Source organism: Tiliqua scincoides, chromosome 1 (assembly GCF_035046505.1).
Source record: "Tiliqua scincoides isolate rTilSci1 chromosome 1, rTilSci1.hap2, whole genome shotgun sequence".
In the NCBI taxonomy this organism is placed as follows: Eukaryota; Metazoa; Chordata; class Lepidosauria; order Squamata; family Scincidae; genus Tiliqua; species Tiliqua scincoides.
Window position 1 is genome coordinate 113,856,828 of NC_089821.1, and position 22,453 is coordinate 113,879,280.

The following is a 22,453-nucleotide window of genomic DNA, read 5'->3' on the forward strand; positions in this document are numbered from 1 at the left end:
CAGTGCATGAGTGGAGTTGGGATGTCTTGCCCCAATATGAGTCACTGTATTTACTCACAATGAATGTCCTTTGCCATTTGGTTGACCATTCACCCAGTTTGGAGAGGTTCGCCAGAACTCACTGCTGTCCGCTTGAGACTTCTGTGAGAGAAGTGACAGCCATGAGTAGATACACCAGGGTATCTTGTTAGTTGGTTAGAACGCATTGGTTAATTCTCTTCCTATATCTAGCAAACCTCCTCATTAGCTAAGAACATAAGAACAGCCCTGCTGGATCAGGCCATAGGCCCATCTAGTCCAGCTTCCTGTATCTCACAGTGGCCCACCAAATGCCCCAGGGAGCTCACCAGATAACAAGAGACCTTCATCCTGGTGCCCTCCCTTGCATCTGGCATAGCCCATTTCTAAAATCAAAAGCTTTTGGTATCCTGTTGTGTAGTCCAAGCTGTGCAACAATGCCTGTGGTTTTCTTGTTGTACTAAGTCACCACAAACTCAACTTTGTGTGGAGTTGAGTCAGCTGTAACTGAGTCAGCTCTAACAATTTCATCAAATGGAATAATCTGAAGTGTCAATCACAATAACCTCTCTGAATTCCCTGTTAATAAGTTAAATACCATTCACTCTCATTCTTAACAGTAAATCACAAAATACAAGCAAATGTTTCTAGATTGCTTTGCTCTCTCACCTGTTTCCAACTGACTCTTCTTCCCCAGCACTCCTAACTGCCTCAGAATGCTCTTGTCCATCAGATGCAGCTCTGCACCAACAGCTGAAGATGTGAAAAGTTCCAGTTCCATGATATCCTCCCAGCAGCCCTAAGAAATAAATTTAGGCAGAGAACTAAATATACACACAAGTGTTCAGAGGGAAATAGGCTCAGTTCTGGTCCCAGCCCTTGGCCAACCAACCAGCAGAGGGTGCCTTGTTTAAGATCTCAGATCAGCTGCCTTTGGACCTCTTGATTCCCCCTGCCATCCTGTTGTTCCAGTTAGGAAGCCCTGATAGCACCTTTCATCGCCCAGCAGGAAAAGGGACTGTGAAATCACCTTATCTCCAAGGTGAAAAGGAGATTAGAAACCTAATCTCCAAGAAAGACCCTTGTCAAAAGGGAAGGTTAGCAGGGACTTTGTGTGAGCATGTTGGAAAAAGGAGGTTCAACTGTATGAGTCGGGCAGCCTGTCCAGTTTAGGAGGTGAACTTATTCCTCCTAAGTGGAACTTAGTGCAGGGATGGTTGAGTTAGAAACTGGCTTTCTTTTCTTTTACTTTGCCTGTAAAATTAAGTACTACATTTGATTATGGTGGTGTTGTCCTATGCCTGTTCTTTCAGTCTTATAATACATCTTTTCTACATTTTGAAAGCATCTTGCCTGTCTGGTAAAAGACAAGAGCCAAGAGCTATTTACCTCCTAGTTTACCAAAATACTGTTTTGGCCAAATGCTACAAGATCTCAGAGTGTGACCACGAGCAGAGAATAGGCATTAGCACCTCTCTTTCACCCCAGCAACACCCCAGCAACGCCCAGTTGAGAGATGTGTAGGTCCAAGGGCTGCTCACATACCAGTGGAAAGACATGAGAGGAAGTCTTAACCCATTTCTTCTGGCAGTGAATCTATCTGCCCCCTGTACCGTTTCCTCCGCCCACCATTGGGTCGGGACAAAGCCATGACAGGCTGCCATGGTGTGCTTCAGTCTTCCCTTCAGAAACCCAAGAGTGACTGCAAAGTGAAACACACAGGCCACAGGCCCTCACCCACAGGCATGGCAGCTGTACCCATGGCTGAGATCCCCCCCCTTTTCTGTTGACAACTGCAGCAGAGGAGGCTCCAAAGCCCTGGTCTACCAGTCTTCCCAATGTTGAGTCCAGTCTACCTGCCTGGTAGATACAGCCTCCTTTTTGCACTGGCAAAGAAATTTCCAGCTCCCCTCCTTTGATGTCACCCCCCCCCATTGTGTCACCCAGGGCAGTCTGCACTCCCATTGTGATGCCACCGGTCAAAATACAGACAGGGTGACTAGATGTCATAAATGCAAAAGGGGACAAGTGACCCCAAAATGTAGGAAATCCAAGAAAAATGCAGGACATGACAAAATAAAAGCTAAAAATACTCGTATATTGATTTCATGTGGTTAATTCAAACACTATATTGCTTTTTATTTAAAACTCTATTACATACAACTTATTACATATAATTTATTAATTACAAGAAGGCTGTGTACTACCTGCAAGGATTGTTCACAAGGAAAAGAAGGACATTTAAGTTCTTTTCCAGGACATGAAGCTAAAAACATGTCCTGGAAAATGAGGACATTTGGTCACCCTGCATACAGATCCTTGGGGATCCCCACTACTGTCCCTTTTTTCCTAACTCCTGCTTCCTGATGAAGACCCTTCCTCTTACCCCATGATGGCTCAGTTTCAGAAGCTTTTAGAGCCTGAGTCCTGTAGCTATGAACATTTGACCTATCTGAGGAAGAAGTGACACTTTGGGGCCCACTCCACTGGCTCAGTTGAAACCAATGGCAGTTTGGCTCCTTCCCTCCAGACTTGACTTCATTAGCAGCCCTTCTTACCTGGTTGCCTTTGAGAGAGAGAGAGAAAGGCAGCAACATTTACTCCACCAATAGTCATTTGTCTCCTCCCTCTCTCAGAACCATCATCCTCAGTGGACATTCCATCTGGGCATTAGAACAACCATGTCTCATTATGTAAGTACTAATATCTGAATTTGCTTGATTCCATAAAGGGCTTAGGAATGCATACATAACACTCCTTAACACAGTGTCAAATCTTGAAGGAAACTGACCTGCTACAATAGTTCATTGGCTTGTGGATCTGCTTACCATGAAGGAGTGTATAGGAGCTCAGGGACACAGCTGTGGAACTACAGCTGAGGCAGAAGTATGTTTTGGTACACACAGGACATTTTCCATTCTAGCCTAAAATTGATGGTAAGGCCACATCTGTAGTATTGTGTCCAGTTCTGGTTGCCGCATCTCAAAAAAGACATAGTGGAAATGGAAAAGGTGCAAAAGAGAACGACTAAGATGATTACGGGGCTGGGGCACCTTCCTTATGAGGAAAGGCTACAGCGTTTGGGCCTCTTCAGCCTCGAAAAGAGGCGCCAGAGGGGGGACATGATTGAGACATACAAAATTATGCAGGGGGTGGACAGAGTGGATAGAGAGATGCTCTTTACACTCTCACATAACACCAGAACCAGGGGACATCCACTAAAATTGAGTGCTGGGAGAGTTAGAACAGACAAAAGAAAATATTTCTTTACTCAGCGTGCGGTTGGTCTGTGGAACTCCTTGCTGCAGGATGTGGTGATGGCTTCTGGCCTGGACGCCTTTAAAAGGGGATTGGAGAAGTTTCTGGAGGAAAAATCCATTATGGGGTACAAGCCATGATGTGTATGCGCAACCTCCTGATTTTAGAAATGGGCTATGTCAGAATGCCAGATGCAAGGGAGGGCACCAGGATGAGGTCTCTTGTTCTGGTGTGCTCCCTGGGGCATTTGGTGGGCCGCTGTGAGATACAGGAAGCTGGACTAGATGGGCCTATGGTCTGATCCAGTAGGGCTCTTCTTATGTTCTTATGATAATGTTAATTTTCTGCAACTATTTTGTATATTTCAAAGATTTTAGAGAGACTTTTCTATAGTACTGTATCTAGCTGCCAATGCTGTGTGGACTGGGCTCCACATTGGGAAGCCCAGTAGACCTGGGCCCCTATAGTCTTTTCTGACTGTCACCATCCTCCCCCTGTCCTATTCTGCCCCCTCCCACCCTCATTCTTCCCACCCCTGTCACCACTCTTCCCTTCTTCCTTTGCCATGGGATCCAAAAGAAACTTTGTACCCCCTGATAAAATTACTCTCGGAGAAACCTGCCCCAAGGTTTTTATTTTGTTGCAAAAGCAAAAGTGGGGAGTTCACTTTAGACTGGGGCATGTTGTGATTAACCCACTTCCTCCATGAAGTTTCAATTTAAATTACCCTCAAGCTGTTAAGAGCAGAAGGGGAGAAAGCATTTCATAGCACCTGTCCTCTCCACTACCAACAGGTGATCAGAGTGGGTCAAGTGGCCGTGCTTCAAAGGATGAAGGCTGGTTCTTCCAGAGAGGCCATGCAGGTGGTTGCCTGGAGCAGCAACACAGGAAGGGCAGGAAATGTTAAGTGACTCTTAATAGATTAAGTGGATTGTGAAAGTCAGACAGATTCTGGCAGAAAAATAAGTCTTGCTAATGAGACTGTTTGATATATCAAAGACAGAAAACACAACTTTTCTGGAACAATGCTCCTCATTCTCCTTTCTCTGTCTTTAAAAAAGAGTTGCAAAACCTAGTTTTGTTTGCCATGGCTGTACAGTCACAGGGCTGTCAATGTTCAGATATCCCCAAGCTGAGCACTCACATTCCAAATCAGTGTCAGATGTTTTAAAGAAGCAGCAGGGGAGGATGTGCGGACAACTTATTCATCCGCTCCCCCTGCTTTGATGCTTTTTCATCCAAAGAGAGGACATGCACATTTTTCCCATGCAGGATGAACACAGGCATTCAACACCTCTGTTTAGGGCAACATAAGCACAGAAGAGGGAAAACACAAACTATTTACGTGTCCTCTGTCATCAGTCCTTTGGCACATTCAAAGCAAGTCTAAATAAACAGATCTTGGCTCACCAAAAGATTTCTTTTTTTAAACAAAAGTATTTCAGATTAGAAACAATTTGGAATTCTTATTTCAAAGAAGAAATGTCATATTAAGGCTGCAATCTTGCACACTCTTTCTTGGGAGTAAGCCCCACTGAACACAATGGAACCTAGTTCTGAAAAGACATATAGAGCATTGCACTGTTATTTATTCAAGGTAGCCAAAGACAAAGAAGCTGGATTTCTCTCCCCGAATCCCGAGTTGCTTGATGAAGCCATATCTTCCTGTTACCACTCTAAGCACAAAGCACAATCTCTACCAAACCATATTTTTTGTCTTCTCTATAAAAATGATCTAGAAAGTAGGTTTTTAAAAAAAAATTCAAACTCTCAAATTACACATTCCTAACAACTGAACTATACTATTTGCGACATGACAGATTACTGGCCCAATCCTATTGGCCTTTTACGCAGGCCGAATGCACCAGCGTGACTGCTGCAGCAAATGTGGCAGTGCCAATATGTGCAGCCTGGCCGCTTCTGCAAGCAGGCAGGTCTGTGTGAAGACTGATGCCAGATGCCCACAGGAACTGATAAAGCAGCATAAGGCTTGGGAGGGAGACAGGGAGGGTGGAATGGGGCAGCAGGGAGACCAGCAATGAGAGTGAGATGGGGCAGGGAGGAGGGTGGAATGGGCCCAGAAAGGGGTGAGTTCAGCAGTAGCAATGCCTGTTGATTCCAAACCTCCTTCCTGGGCCTGATCCGCCTTCACTAATCAATGCAGACTTGCACCAGCTATAGAACTGGCACAGTTTCAAGGTGACCCATGGCAGCTGCTGGGTCTTACCCTAGGGCAAGGGAACAATGTTCCTTTTCTCTGTGGAGGCCTCAACATGCCCCAACTCCCCTGCAGGATACAACGGAAGCCCCGCTGCATTGCCACACAGGGAATTAGTTAGGATAGGGCTGTAAGTGGGCTAGAGTGACTTTTCCAGAAGAAGCCTAGAACCGGGATAAGTTAAACTACCATAATGTTTCTTTCTTCTTCCACAGTCAAAGTCCAATCTTCCCTCCCACTGGTTCTTTCCTTTCCCCCTTCAAAGCCCTATATTTGAGATTCTCCACTTCTCTTCGCATAATGATGACAGGCAAACTGTTCTAGCATGTCTGGGTATAGCTAATGTGCAAGTGGTAAGCACTGGTTGGCAACCTTCAGTCTCGAAAGACTATGGTATAAGCCTACAGCACCCGGTATTCCCAGGCGGTCTCCCATCCAAGTACTAACCAGGCCTGACCCTGCTTAGCTTCCAAGATCAGACGAGATCAGGCATGTGCAGGGTAACAGTTGCCTGCATAAGGGTCCTATCATAGTGTTCCCAGATTGCCACTCCCCATAACAGAATCCAATTCACTATTGAAACCACCTTTTCTTTTCCTACTGCCTTTTAAAAGCAAACTCATCTGCTATATGCCATGATCCTCTTCTCCCTTTGTGTTTTGTTCCCTGTGCTTTCCTGTTTTTTGTTGAGCCAGCCCCATCTTCCCCTCTAATGAAGTCTTTCACAAAGGTGTTCTTGGCGACTATAAATTGACCTATTCTGCGGTGTCAACTATTTGTTAATGTACCTTCATCATCTCATTTTCAGGATTCCTTTAAGAATGCCTGTTCTTTTTCCTTTGCTCTGATCTTGTCCATCTTACAGAGGACCCATCCACATGGAAAGCTTCCCACACTCAATCTCCTCCACTAGCAGGCGAAGAGAAAAATGGAAAACGAGACTTCCCCACCACTAAGTTATGAAGATTTTCCATTTCCAAATTATTCTTTACTGTATGGAATATGTAACCATGCACAACCTGTACATCTCAATTTCTGCCCTCTAGAAAGTCATCATGGTAGAAGCGCACAGGCTTGTGGATTTGGGTGCACTATATACACAGACTCTGCTGCTCAGCATGCATGCGTCCACACGTATTTGACGTTGTGTGCACACATAGATGAGTAGGTGACTCAAGCCAAATTCCTGTTATCCTTAATAAGATCAGTGCCAAGGGAGCATCAGACTCACAAGCCTCTAGTAAAAGTCTCTGGAACTTTATTCTTTGGAGTAACCTCCCTCCTGGTCTTCTGGAAAATTCCACAAGCAGCCACCTTTCCCTTTTCTCAATCCGCACAGTAAACCGTTGTTTCTCTTTTTTCTAACTTATGTCCCCTTTGGGTAAACAAACTGCTTTATATAGACATTACCATCACTCCATCGACATCCTATTTTGTATTATTATTATTATTATTATTATTATTAACAGTATTTATATACCGCTTTTCAACTAAAAGTTCACAAGTATCCCTCCTTAATTTGCAAATCCACCTGTTCCGTTAGAAAGCTAGGCTTTCCCCCACACTATTTCTCTCCAGCAACTAATGCAATAAAATGTATAGTTAAAACCTAAGCAGCATTTTTTACTTGATTGCCCCTCTCTTTACTGTACACTTTCCCCCCTCAATAAATTTTACTGTATTGTACCTTTATTGCTGTCTGTCCTGTCATTGTTAAACACCAAGCTACATTGTGGTGTGTCATGAATCACTTACAACAGGTCCTAGCATATGCGTTTGGTTCCCCCATGTGCACGTTACACATGTTTCAGAGAACAAAGGATAGAACATTGAAAGAACCTCTGTGAGGAAATGCCCCAGCCAGCAAGTCTTTTGCGCAAAGACTTGTGATGATGTTTTACGCTGTATTCTTGCTGCTTAGCTTGCCATTATAGTACAAATTAAGCAAGTGAAATGAAGGATACTGGTGTGTAAGTAGCCTAAGTGAGAGTTAAGTCTTCAGGTAGAGCCAGGAGGGCATGGGCAAGTTCAGAGACCCAGCCTAACACAAAAGCTGTATATTCAACCTACTTCATAAAACCAGACATAGCCACTCCTGAGGAATAAACACATGAGGTCTGAAATGCTGGTGAATATAACTATCCACCTCCCCCATCCTCCCTAAACTTCACCTCTGAATAAATGTATTCTATTGTCTCTATTGTACCCCAGAGAGAGTCAACATCATTGAATATGTCAGAGATGTCCTGATAGAGAACACCACATAATGCACAGCTTACCTTCCACAGTTTGGCAACTCAGAAGTTCAGGAGCGACATAATGAGATAATCATACCTCCCCAACCTTCCAAACTATTGCACTGCATTAAATGCCATATTCCACCTCCGGATCACCTCCGCTCGGTGATCTTTGGGCCCTGGTGCTTTGTGTTCTCACCAGCGTGCAGCAAAAACACAATTGCCGGTGGGTGCGGGAGCCCAAAGATTGCCAAAGATCACCAAACCGCAAGTCAACATGGCCCCATGATGCCCCCTTCTGGCTGGTGGCCCACACCAGCCATCCTGGGCTTGCTACACTATTGGAATATATCCCCCTTTTTCAGAAATACCTCTGTTCTGCTAAAGAAATGGCTGGTCCAATTATAGCAAAAGTTTCATAATATGAGGCTATGCCCTGAAGAATTCAGCATACCGGATAACTAATAAAGAGGACAACATCCTTACTGCACCAATTTGTATTCATATATCTGCTTTTAGGGAAGATGCCATTTTCTTACCTTAGCGTGACCAGACTCTTGTCAAAATTTCCCAGCTGACACGTACTTAGTGGAGTTGAATAATGCAGAGGACATTAAAGTTCTCTTCAGCAAGAACACTGAACATTTTCATCTGCACCGATTTGCATTACCTTTGCCTGTAATAGGGCAATTCTCCTTTAACCTAGAATACACAGACTTTAGATTATCTAATGTATCATCCAGACATTTTAATACGGATCTTGATTTTCCATGCTGTACAACATTGGCTAAAGTTTCCATCAAGCTCTTCTCGGTGCAAGTTAATGTCAATCATTAAACACACTAGTGTTTCTCCCCCCTCTTCTGCTACAGCATTTGACATTCTGTAATGGCTAAAAAAAATATTTATTCATAAAGATAAAGCTCCCCCAAACTCATTCTCCTCCCGCCACAACAGACTTCACTTATTGCTGTCATCCATTTTGTTTTGTTCTGTTCTAAATTAACTGCTGCCAAACAAACACATCACCTATTCTCTTAAAAAAAAAAAAAAAATTAAAGTGTGTTCAGGCACAGGGCACAAAGCATACGAGTGCAGCTCAGTAATGGCTGTTGCAACAGCTGGCAATCTTTAGACTAAGTCCCACTGAACTCTATTGTACTTACTACAGAGTAGATGCAGTCTTGGATGGAATTTGCTGAACAATACTTGCTTAAAAAGGGGCCAAGGAAAAATCTTCAATACAGGATAATATGAACTTCTTCTGCAGGCCTCTCGTAAGGAGTGCAGAAGACAATGCTTTGAACACTCTGAGATCAGATATAAATGCTATGGAATTATTATTACAATTTCATAAACAGAGAACCACAACAGCAGATACAAAGCATGTGGGCCTTCAAGAGGAAAATGAACTGACACGCACACTGGAGAGGCAAATGGAATCCACTCAGGTAACTGATATGAAGCAGACCCTTGCACAGACATTCTCACATTACAAAATCCACAGTTGTTTATGAAGACAACATGCTTCTCTGTGTAGGAAATTGCTAACAGATGAAGCACTGCCCAGTGCCACAAAAGCAGAACAGTGAGCGGGAACAGCAATGGAAGCAGCCTCAACAAGCAGCAGCATAGCCAGGCGCAGCACTGCCTGAGGCGGTGATGTGATGCGATGCCATGACATCACTTCCAGATTTAGAGGTCAGTGGCAGTAGCTTCGCAATTGTGGCTGCTGTCCCCCGTTTCTTCTTCAGTTGACTTTTGTTGACTTCTTCCCAGTTGACTTTTGGCTTCTGCCGAACAGCTGCAGGCTGCCGAGCATGGCGCCGTGCTTGGAGGTTTACACCAGCTTGGCAGAAGCTGGGAGTTGGTTAGGAAGCTGCTACTCAGTGGTGCCCCCTTCAAGTGGAACCCAGCCACATGCCCTACCTGCTATACCTTAGGTACACCACTGGCAACAAGTCCCAAAAAGCAACAGAGTTGTTCAGAAAGCTCAGCAAGCAGTTTTTAGAGTCTTAGAATTCGGAACAGGGAGATCCCTTTCTCAGAACCCCCAACTCATCTTGTAGTAAATCCAAAATCGGGCAAAATGTGTCTCAAACAACTTACAGAAATCAATCTCTTGCCTTGAGTTGTTGTGCGTTATGTTCCAGTCTCATGGCCTGCGTCAGAATCTTATATCTGGCAAAGCTGGGAAAGTATCTCCTCGGATTTTGATCTCATAGCAAATGCCTTCCTAGCTTTTCTTGACCTTTCCATGAGGTTTCAATCTGCTAACTGTTATGCCAGCCCAAACCTTGTTTATTCCAAAAGACAGTATGCTATCTTTACAGAGGTTCAAAAACTGGGTCACCTCAATCTCCAGTGTCATCATTTGGGATTTTAGCGCACTCCTCCAAGAGAAATGTGTAGTCATGTAAACTGGGAGACACAGCCCTGCATTATACATGGATTCTGTCTTTCACATTTTTTATAGTCCTCCATTTTGTGTAAGCCCATCCTCATCCCAGATGTGTTATAGAATTTGGTAGCCTAATGTCATTTCTCCTCCTCCCCAAAACACAACACAGAGTGAGAATACTTTCTGTGCTTGATGAGGAAGTTTATCACCAAGTAAAGTTGCCTTATGTCAGTAATGACCCCTGGATCCCTGATGGGTAACTTACACTTAACTGGCAACATTCTGGGATGCTTCTATTAACTGCAAAAGTCTGAACAGCTTGAACTTCAATAAAATGCACAGTAAATGACTGCGCTAATTCAACCTCATTAATCCTCAACCCAATACAACCATTTCGTGTCTTCACAGCAGCCTGTGCACAACCTACAGAACATAAACACATCCCTGTAGGAAATCCAACACCCAAAATGTGTGGCAGGCCCAGCTCCTGAGCTGACAGTGTGGGGTAAATAGCTGCATAATTGCCAAGACCTAACTCCAGCTGCACTGCATGAGTCTCACAAACTTATCTAGCCTTGTTAACAATGGGAGTCGTTTGCACCAAAATGGATGCTACTGTCTCCCTGAATTGTTGTGGAAAACAAGCCCTTATGTAAGGAAGCAGCTGCCCTGATTTGGTTTATCCAGGACATTGTGCTAAGATACAAAATAGAAGTCACCAGGAGCAGAGTAGCTTTTAAGCCATTTCTGCCCAGCCCACAGGTGTACATAGAATATTCTGCTGCCTATCCAAAACAGAAAAGAAGGGAACAGGAAGGGAGTGAGGATGCTAACCACTAGGTCCTGCTTCCCTGGGTCAACCTGCAGTCCCTTGAGGAGTCCCTTCTTCCTTGACAGTAAGCATAATTTTAAAGACCTCATTCATGTTCCCCCTACATGCAGGTCTCTCTCTCTCTCTCTCTCTCTCTCTCTCTCTCTCTCTCTCTCAATAAATTAAGAAATCCTAAACACTTTAATTTCCTCAGAAGTAAGATGCTCCAACCCCTTGATTATTTTATTTGCCCTTTCCTGCATCTTCCCCAAGTCTACAATTATCGTTTTTTGAGATGCAGTGACCATAACAGTACACATTATTCCAAAGGTGGCTGCAGCATAATTTGTTTAAAAGTATTGCGATACTGACAGTTTTGTTTTCAATTTTTTTTCCTTAATAATTCCCTAGCATGGAATGTGCCTTCCTCCCAGCATCCCTCGTGCATGATCAAAATGGTCATTGAGATAACCAACATGACCCCAAATTATTATTCTTCCATAGCCATCGCCAGTTTTGAATCCCATCAGTGCACGTGTGGAGTTGGGATGTCTTGCCCCAATATGAGTCACTGTATTTACTCACAATGAATGTCCTTTGCCATTTGGTTGACCATTCACCCAGTTTGGAGAGGTTCGCCAGAACTCACTGCTGTCAGCGTGAGACTTCTGTGAGAGAAGTGACAGCCGTGAGTAGATACACCAGGGTATAGTTACAAAGGGTAAGGTTTGTTGCCTGTAATCTATCTTGTTAGTTGCTTAGAAAGCATTGGTTGATTCTCTTCCTATATCTAGCAAACCTCCTCATTAGCTAAGAACATAAGAACAGCCCTGCTGGATCAGGCCATAGGCCCATCTAGTCCAGCTTCCTGTATCTCACAGTGGCCCACCAAATGCCCCAGGGAGCTCAACAGATAATGAGACTTGCATCCTGGTGCCCTCCCTTGCATCTGGCATAGCCCATTTCTAAAATCAAAAGCTTTTGGTATCCTGTTTTGTAGTCCAAGCTGTGCAACAATGCCTGTGGTTTTCTTGTTGTACTAAAGTCACCACAAACTCAACTTTGTGTGGAGTTGAGTCAGCTGTAACTGAGTCAGCTCTAACAATTTCATCAAATGGAATAATCTGAAGTGTCGATCACAATAACCTCTCTGAATTCCCTGTTAGTAAGTTAAATACCATTCACTCTCATTCTTAACAGTTGCTGTTGGCATCCTTCAGTCTCAGAAGACTATGGTGTCACGCTCTGAATGTTGGTTCTGGAACAGAGTGTTCTCTCCAGTGCACGAAGCCTGGGTAAAGTAGGTATGGAGGATAGGCTGTTACCCATGCAGCAAATCCCCCCTCTCCACGTCGCTGAAATGGTCCAATGGAAAGGCAGAGGCCAATACGGTTGGTTCCAGCGGCGTCGCAGGAGTTGCCAGAACGTGACTGTGTCCAGCCATGAACTGCCTCAGGGACTCCGGCTCCGGATTTTGCCTCGAGGTTGACTCCTGAAGCCTCTTCCATAACTGGATGTAGCCACAAGGCAGTGGAGGTTTGGGATCAGAGTTTTCCTTCTCTCAGATGAGCTGCCTTCCCAGGCTGACGAGTCCCATCCACCCGGTGGCTGTTTAGTCGCCTCTTACGACAAGTACAGCCAAACTTAACAGTAAATCACAAAATACAAGCAAATGTTTCTAGATTGCTTTGCTCTCTCACCTGTTTCCAACTGACTCTTCTTCCCCAACACTCCTAACTGCCTCAGAATGCTCTTGTCCATCAGATGCAGCTCTGCACCAACAGCTGAAGATGTGAAAAGTTCCAGTTCCATGATATCCTCCCAGCAGCCCTAAGAAATACATTTAGGCAGAGAACTAAATATACACACAACTGTCCAGAGGGACATAGACTCAGTTCTGACTTTGTGTGAGCAAGTTGGAAAAAGGAGGTTTAACTGTATGAGTCGGCAGCCTGTCCAGTTTAGGAGGTGAACTTATTCCTCCTAAGTGGAACTTAGTGCAGGGACTTAGTGCAGCTGCACTGCATGAGTCTCACTATCTTATCTAGCCTTGTTAACAATGGGAGTCGTTTGCACCAAAATGGATGCTACTGTCTCCCTGAATTGTTGTGGAAAACAAGCCCTTATGTAAGGAAGCAGCAGCCCTGATTTGGTTTATCCAGGACATTGTGCTAAGATGCAAAATAGAAGTCACCAGGAGCAGAGTAGCTTTTAACCCATTTCTGCCCAGCCCATAGGCATACATATTTAATCCCTGTTGCATATATGCAAAGTTGGGCAGAAATGGCTTAAGAGCAGAGAAGCAAGCCCCATTTTCACATCAAGTCCATAAGAAAATTGTTCAATGTACAGGTATTTTGGTAATATGATATTTCAGAGGAGTCGAGAAGAGCTGAGGCAAGCCCCCAAAACATATTAAACTGGCTAGACATCTGTAGTGCTCCGCTGAAAGGGAGAAGACTTAAATCCAGTCATTTAAATGCAAAGATAATGGAAATGAAAAATTACTTCAGACAGCAAACCATATGGATGGATAATATTTTAAGCCCGTCCTCATTGCTATGGCAATTTTAGATTTTTCTACATTACTGCAAAGGTCCAAAATGCAGGCATCGCCAATAATCACAAGGAAATGTTACAATCTTCCACACCGATGCTGGACATTGGAAACTATAAAGTAATGTTAGTAAATACACACAGTGGCGTAGCTAATGAACATGTAGCCCGGTGCAGAGCTCAAAAAGATGCCCCGGAAGTGATGTCATACTTAGGCTTTTCAAAAAGTGCAAATTGGGGATAAACCTGCCTCCTCCCCCCAGCAGTTCACCACACACTTGATCTGCCACCTCTGCCCAGCCAGTGGCATAGCTAAAAAATCTATATACTACCTGGAATCAAAGAAGATTTTGTAGATCCCCCATGACAAAATCAAATTTAATTAAGTAAATAAATAAAAAGTGTGCCCCTTATTGGTTAGAGACACTGTGCTGGGGTGAAGAGGGATGGTTATTCTCTTCCTGCTAAATATAAGAGGAGCACCACTTGAAAAAGTGCCTCTTTACCAGTTAGCAGAAGTAGCTGCGTCATGATACATGGAAATGAGAGCCGCCTCATACTAACACCTTAGTGGTTCCCTGCTGTATCATAACAACATCTCATTGGCTCTCAGAACAATCAGTCTCATGGGTCAGTTTTGAGTTATAAGAATCCACTTTTTGTTCCATAAGGCAGTTGCGTTTTCATTTTCTGTTTAATTGGCCATAACATTTGATAGAATACAGATATTCAAATGGGGTTTGTTTTGTTGTATTCTGCTTTAAATTACCTTTCCAAGGATATATAACATGATGGTATTATTTGTACATACCAAATTTTTTCACAATTCTGGCCACTGGTGTCAAGCTCAGCTTGTTGCCCCCCTAAAGCTCGATGCCCAGTGCGACTGCTACCCCCTGCACCCCCTTAGCTACACCACTGAATACACACACTTTACTTTTTTGCAACCATTTGCAATAGACTACAATTTCAGCATCATATTTTTCCCTCCAGAAAAAGTATTCTTCCTAGTAACAGTGATATTGCCAGCAAACCAAATCAGATGAGCTGTTTGATGATGTTCCAAAAAGGGCAAAAACCATCTTGTAGCACTATTAAGACCAATACCTTTATTTCAGCACTTTTATTTCAGATCATGACATTTTTTCAGGATGAATACATTTGCAAAATAAAATTTTGACTCAGCCCTAATTAAAATAAGTTAGCAGGCAAAAGAAGCAAGAGGCTATAACACATATACAGAGCAATCCTTACCCAACATGGCCCAGCCCCATGGGAATGACATATGGCCACTGCTTTTACAGTTATTCCCAGTCCCAACAGACAAGCATGGAAGAAGTCCATGGAGAATGAGAATTATGGAGAAGCTCTGGGTCATCCATTCTACACTCCTCCACACTCCTGTTCCTTTAAAATTGGTTCTAGGGTATTTTGCATCCTGGATGGTTTTTTTCCTGGTCAAATGCAACCTGGTCATTGGTGCCCCTGGAGGACTATGTCCAGTTTTTTTGTGTCCCAGTTACTTGTCACTTAACTTATTTAATTAAATACCCTATTGAAAATTAATAAATTACATCTAATATATTCTTATATTCTAATTCTTATATTTATCTAATATCAATATACCTATATTGGGACACAGCATATACATATTTTGGACACAAATGTCCTGGACACAAAAAACCAAACACAAATGTCCAGGGATGCCAATGACTGGGACACAGTTCTCCAGGATTCAAATACCCTGTCACTTTTCAAAATTATAGGAGCGGAAAGAAAAGGAGCACTGGGATAGGGAAAGAAGAGGAGTTATATTCTCTCACACAGCTGGGCACTATTTGGGGTGGCAAAGCAACATACAAGAAGGTTGGCAAGTGTAAGGGAGCGTGGGCTAGTTGTGTGGGGAATGGAATGGAAACAGTGGTAAGTTTTTGAAGGGACAGAGCTGGAGGAGGAAAGTTTTAAGACACCAAACAACAGTCAACAAACCACCACCAGGATCTCTGCTCATTTACATCAGAGGGTGCAGTGTTAACACTATATTTTTTATGCATGTAGAATGCAATTTTTTACTGGGCTGCCTGTTTCTTACTTTGATTGGATATAAAACTGCAGATAAGAATTTATTGCTGCAGTGAAGCTGTTTAGGTAGGCACAAGAACGTTGGTTTTTTGCTTTCATGTTGGTCAGGTGCCAAATGGATCCAATTTGGCACATTTCTACATGCTTTTATTTCACCGACTGTGACTGTTCCCAGATAACTAATCTGCGATTTTAAACATTTAATGGGGAAAGATTGCCAAAGGCTGTTTTTTTTTATTACAGACTCTTACAGACTAATAATGTAAAAGTATTCTTTTGAACAAGTGCCTCTGAACAAAATTGCCAGTTCTAGAACAGTCTAAGTCAGGGGTGTCAAGCATAAGGACTTTGGGCCAAATATAGCCTGCAGAAGCAATTTATATGGCCCCTGTGATAACTGGGCTCTGCCATCACCACCGTCAGCTGCTGGGCTTCAAAGTGATCCCTTCACAGAAGTGGCACTGCTGAAAGGGTGGCCTGTGTGATTCTTGGGCTCTCCTCAGCACTGCCCTTTCCACAATGCTGTTTCTACCAAAGCACTGGGAGGGAGAGATGGAAGGAGGCCTCAGAAGGTGAAGAACAGTACAGGGGAAGAGGCAGACCAAGAAGAGTGACAATGGGAGAAGAGAGGTGCTGCTGAGGCGCTGGGAGACCCCAATTATCATACAGGTCACCCTTTCAGCTGAGCTACTTCTGCCAAGGTGTCACCTTGCAGAGCACCTCTCAGCTGTTGATGCCTTGGCAAAAGCAGTATTGCTGAAAGGGCAGCCCACATGATAATTGGGCTTTCCCATATCTTGAAAATATAACAGAATTTGCCTAATTTCTGTCTTTTGCAGCTGAGTTCCAGTGAGAAAAAAACGTGCTTATTTCTTATCATCAACTGCTTATTAATGACATCAATTCTGGCCCTCACCAGGCACCATGAATGCTATTTGGTCCACTATATGAAACATGTTTGACACGCCTGGTCTGAACCCCAGTTAATAAGCCACATATTTTCCCTGTAATCAGGACCATAATTTTATGACCATGAGTAAGGCCTTTCCTAGGTGTCTTATGCCCGATCTTGTATGATCTCGGAAGCTAAGCAGGGTCAGGCCTGGTTAGTACCTGGATGGGAGTTTGCCTGGGAATACCAGGTGCTGTAGGCTTATACCATAGTCTTTCGAGACTGAAGGTTGCCAACCATTTTGGAATATCTTCTATTCGATTATATCTGGAATATTTTCCAATTTTCCATAATCATTTTTCCATTACTATATTACCAGAAAGTCCTTTTGTTCACCTTGTGGTACTTCCCGCCTATTTTCATGAGAGATAGAGAGGAGACCACCTCAGTCTTTATTGAGGGGTTCCCAAACTTTTTGAACTGGTGGCGCCCTGGACCTACTGGGCTCCCTAGTAGGCCACGGCTCCCCATGAGAGCTACAATCTCATACATCAGGGGTGCTCAATAAGTTGATCGCGATCTACCAGTCGATCGCCAGGCAAAATAAGTAGATCGCAGGTTTCCTTCACGCATTCCTGTGAGTGAGCCCCGCCCTGGGAGTGAGCCCCACCCTGGGAGTGACGCATCCCTGCGAGTGAGCCCCGCCCTAGGAGTGAGCTCCTGTCCACGCATCCCTGGGAGTGAGCCCCGTTGACTCTACTGGGGCTGACTCATGAGTAGTCCTGGAGAGGAGCCACTGGCAGGCTTCTCTCCTGTCCGGGCATCCCTGGGAGTGAGCCCCGTTGACTCTCCTAGGGATGACTTACCTTTCTCCTGTTTTTGCACTGGCATGTATGGAGATCTGCCCCCCCCCACTTCCATCTGTTGGTTCTGTGTGCAAGGGGTTTTGCACTGGTCTTGCTGTGATGTCTATATAGAGATCTTCCCTCCCCCACACCTTTCCCTTGTTTTTGCACTGGTCTGTATAGAGATCTGCTCCCCCCCCACACTTGTATTGGAATCAAGGAAGATCTGGTGAGGAGGTAGATGTGGTGTCAGCAGTGGCCCCTTTAAGGGTAAGGCCTGGGCATCCAGCAGAGTGTGCTGCACAGCTGCAGCCACTTGAAGGCAATAGGGCCCTCAGGGATATAAGAGCACCTGAGGCAGGAAGGGCTCCACTTATTTATGTGAGTCAGCCTTTTCCTACAGGAAGATCATTAAGTCCAAGTACCATTCCACCATGACTGATGAACATTTGGAAGTGTGCATGAGGCTGGCTATCAGCAGCTACTATCTGGACTATGCATCCTTGGCTGATTCACTTCAGTGCAAGTCATCAAAGTAAACTCAAATAATTACAAAAAATGTTTATAGTTAATTATGTTGTGTTGTGCAATATTGGCTCATGCGGTTATGCAAGGTACACCAACATACATTGTACACATAAATGTTATATTTTATGATGGTGCGAACATTGTAAAAAAACTCTGGTAGATCTCCAGGCCTTGCTGGGTTTCAAAGTAGCTCTCGAGCCAAAAAAGTGTGAGCACCCCTGTCATACACTGTATAAAGCGGCAGGTTTTTCACAAGGATTCCACCGTTCCCCATGCCTCAAAGTTTGGGAATGCCCCATAGTTTGGGACGCCTCACAGTTTGGGAATGCCCCATAGTTTGGGACGCCTCACAGTTCGGGAACCACAGTAAGCCACACTTCACAGTATGGGAACCACTGACGTATGGTAAACTAACAGCCCAATCCTATCTTTTCCCCGGCCATAGCATGCAGCTGTAACAAAACAGGCTGCACTATATGCTATGGGGAGGGGCAGAGTGGGAGGCTTGGAGGGACTGTGGATGGAACATAACACAATACAAGCACCCAAAGTAGTTGTATCTACTTCTGTGTGGAAAGAATATTGCAATTCTGTATGTAACAGCAAAAGGACAAGCGACAACAGGCTGGCTCTACCAGAAGCACGTCTGGAAGTGCCCAAGATAAACATGGAAAATGGCCATTTATTTTGTCAGTACTGCTGCAGAAAAAAAAACCAAAACTCTTACATACTCCAGGGGACAGCTTGACAGATATTTTGGAAGATCTTTACATCCACACTCTACAGATTTTAGTTTATCATCATCATTTTATACAGAAACAGAATCTTTTAGTACAGAATTTTTCCCTTCACTACCAGCAGAGTATTAATGGTACAAAAGCTCCATATATTTTTCCCCCCTCATGTTACAATCTCCTATATCAAACAAGGGTGGAAAAAAATACTTCAAGCAGCTTGCTATCTTCTGCTGGCAAAGCGCACATGAATTTCCCAGACGCACATGAAAGCATTTTAATATTAGAAGCAGAACCTAAATTAAAAAACATTCTTGCTTGACTAGTTTCCTCAGCAACCTTACCAAGGAAGGACTCTGCTGCCAAGTGAGTTTTTAAATAGTTATTCCACTCTGAACTTCTCATGAAACACAATTTCTTTGAAAATTAAATGCATGCTTTTTTTCCAAATACAGAGCAGCGGCATAATTCTCTTACTCTGGGCAGGCAAGATAATGTTAGATTTTAAAATGACAATGGATCGGAATACAAATTTTTAATACCGGAAACAATTTAAGAGAGTCACATAGTTCTGGTGTGATCGACGTCCACCATGGATATTGTGAATAAGTGAGGATTTTTTGGAGATAAATGCTTCCTTAGAAGGAGAAAGACTGAAAAAAATCACATTTCCACTGTATGCCATCCTTTCAATTATTTACAAGATGATGAAAATAAGAAAAATACATAACCCCGATGGTGGATATCTACGCCGTTCATCTCTAGGGAGCAGCGCGAAATGGTTTGGTAGGTTTTTTAATCTTGTTGCTACAAAATTACCAACTCATCCTTTCCTGCTATGGAATAAAAATTCAACACAGGATAAGGGCATTACAGATTCTTATGCGCAGGAAGTCTGAAATTTTCGGCCAAAGAGTCCACCGTTTTGCAGCCCCTATTTTGAAATGTGCCCAACATCCAGGTTTTCTTCAAGTAATTTGGACAAATGTGAGCACCCAATCCTATGCATGTCTACTTAGAAGTAAGTCCCATTATAGGTAAGTGTAGATGGCATTGCAACTTGTCTGTGTGGTTGAATGAACACTCACACACTAGCTAAAATTAAATTCAGTGGCATATCAAAAAGGCATAGTAGAAGAAGTACAAACATCAAAAGGAAAGCCAGTACATAAAACTCTAAGGGCGCAATTCTGAGCGCCCCTTTGGCCAGTGCACCGACCAAAGTGTGACACAAAAGTGCCATAAAGCACTTTCACGCCACTTTTTAGGGAGATAGGCTGGTGAACTGACATGCGCCAGCCTCCCTGAGCCAACATGAGCACTGGTGAGTTTGCATCACGAGCCGGGTGAGTTTGCATCAACCGAGGGACCTGGGGGGCACGGAGGAGGTGGAAGGGAGGTGTTTTGGAGTGGGGAGAAGGTGGGCAGTAGACATTCCCGGGGGCAGGTGCACGGGAAGTGGAAGGCAGGGCCAGGATCCAGCACTAATGCTGGATCCTAGCTCCATTCCAGGGTGACCTTGGCAGTCTCAGGTTGCTTGGATTTGCACCACCTCTTGAGGTGGGACAGATCCAAGTAGCTCCACTGGGGCTGCTGTGGCTCTCCCCAGGGTAAGGGGAAAAGTTTCCTCTTGCCTTGGGCTGCGCCTCAGACAGCTCCAGCCTTGTGCTGGATACAGCGCAGATCCAGCGGCCTGCCTGTTCCAGTACAAGTTAAAATGGGCTGCCTGGAACTCTCATTTTCTTCTCCTTCCCCCTTCCATGCATTACATATTGACTGCAATGGGTCAGGGATGAATCTAGGACAGATGACACCTTCTGTGATCTGGTATTTGTGGTTGTTCTGCAACAGAATGAGAAATTGAACCTGTCCTATAACTATGTTTCTTGGGAGATAGAGTTCTTCTAGGCAGCAGCAGAGTTTTATGGGATCTCTATTGGCACTCTCATGGCTGCTTTGGGTACTCTCTTTCCACAAAAGGACCAAGATGTACAAGTACCCCACGCTCTCTCTTCTTGCATAACATCACACCTGAAGTTTCACAACTCTTTGCACTGTCAAAGTTGTCTGCTGTTTTTTAAAGAGGGTTCTTCTGCCTTTGGCATCCATGTTGGCAACCTTCAGTCTTGAAAGACTATGGTATCGCGCTCTGAATGGTTGTTCTGGAACAGCATCTAGTGTGGCTGAAAAGGCCAATTTGGGAGCGACAATCCCTTCCACACTGGGAGTAAGTGCAGTCTCTCCCTGGTCTGTCTCCCTGGCTATGGGCCTTCCTTCTTTGCCTTAGTCTGTTGGCCAAGTGTCTCTTCAAACTGGGAAAGGCCATGCTGCACAGCCTGCCTCCAAGTGGGCCGCTCAGAGGCCAGGGTTTCCCACTTGTTGAGGTCCACTCCTAAGGCCTTCAGATCCCTCTTGCAGATGTCCTTGTATCGCAGCTGTGGTCTACCTGTAGGGCGCTTTCCTTGCACGAGTTCTCCATAGAGGAGATCCTTTGGGATCCGGCCATCATCAACAGAATCACAAAGATGACCAAAGAAATTGTTCTCAGCAATGTAGAAAAAATGTCATGTGTTGAAATTCTGCCAACCACGTTTCTGCTAACGATGCAGGCGCTTTGTCAGAAAGGAATTTTCAGAAGATGTGCAAGCTCCCATAACAGGAAAAAGCTTGTTTGTCTTCCAGATGGGAGAGATACAATGCTTGCACATCTTACCAGACATCATCGCTTGGGAACACAAAGTGCAAGGAACATGCCCATCCTAGGCCTTCACAACAAGGCAACTTTTTAAACAATTCAGTTCACCAGCAGATACCTATATCGCTTCTTGCCTCTCCTTCTATTAGCCGAATTCACTTTCTGCAGTCTAATTTTACTTGAAACAAAGCTATTCCTACTTAGAAACAAAAGCCATAGCAACTGACACAATGATGAAATGGAAATAACTGCCTTCAAGCCGCAGAGATGATTAAACTTAACAAAGCAAAATGTCTTCATTTAGACTGGTCCGGCCACTGATCAGTTCAAGGTAGACCACATGAACTCTCCTAATTTGTTTTTCACATCTGTTTTATTACTGTAATGTTCTTGGTAGTTAATCTGCTTTAGAGACGGCAGGAGTCTTAATTGAATATTTCTTCCACAACATTTTTATTTATCATTCTCAACATCTGCCCCGACTTCATTATTTCTTTCAAAAGTTTGGAAAAGAGTAGAATAGTTCTATCAGGACCTTATTGAGAGGCTATTCCACATGTTATGTTGTGTAGCAGAGTGTAAACAACTTGTTTTATACCTAATCCCTTGAGATCTACTTGTGAGATCTACCAAAGAGGCTATGTTCTGTGTCCTGCCACCACCTTACATGCTCTTGGTAGCTACATAGGACTCTCAGCTATGGCATCCAAGTGTTGGTACTCCCCCCAAAATTATTCTACTTCCTATCACAGACTTAACATTTATATATAATAATTATGATGAACCAAAAGTCTTGTGACACCTTAAAGCAGGGGTCTCCAAACTTTTTGGCCAGAGGGCCGCATCAAATATCTGGTACGGTGTTGAGGGCCGGAAAAAAAATTTAAATATAAAATTTAAATAAATAAATTCAAGATGGAACTTAGATGAGTGAATAAATGAATGAATGGGCTCATTTATTCAACCTCTCTGGCCCTCAGAACACCCTCCAGACACAACCAGAGCACAGCTTGGTCATGTACAGTTGAGTGGGCCAGAGGCTTTCAGGGGACAAGAGGCTGGCTGCGGGCTGGATAGAGGCTTGTTGTGGGCCGCATCTGGCCCCTGGGCTGGGGTTTGGAGACCCCTGCCTTAAAGATTAACACACTTGTTGTAGCGAAAGCTTCATGAACTAGGGG

The 22,453-nt window shown here is 44.0% G+C and overlaps 1 pseudogene; it reads right to left on the reverse strand.

Moving 5' to 3' along the window:
- Positions 1–5,892: 5,892 nt before the first annotated feature.
- Positions 5,893–6,009, reverse strand: LOC136637165 (5S ribosomal RNA; annotated as a pseudogene).
- Positions 6,010–22,453: the final 16,444 nt, after the last annotated feature.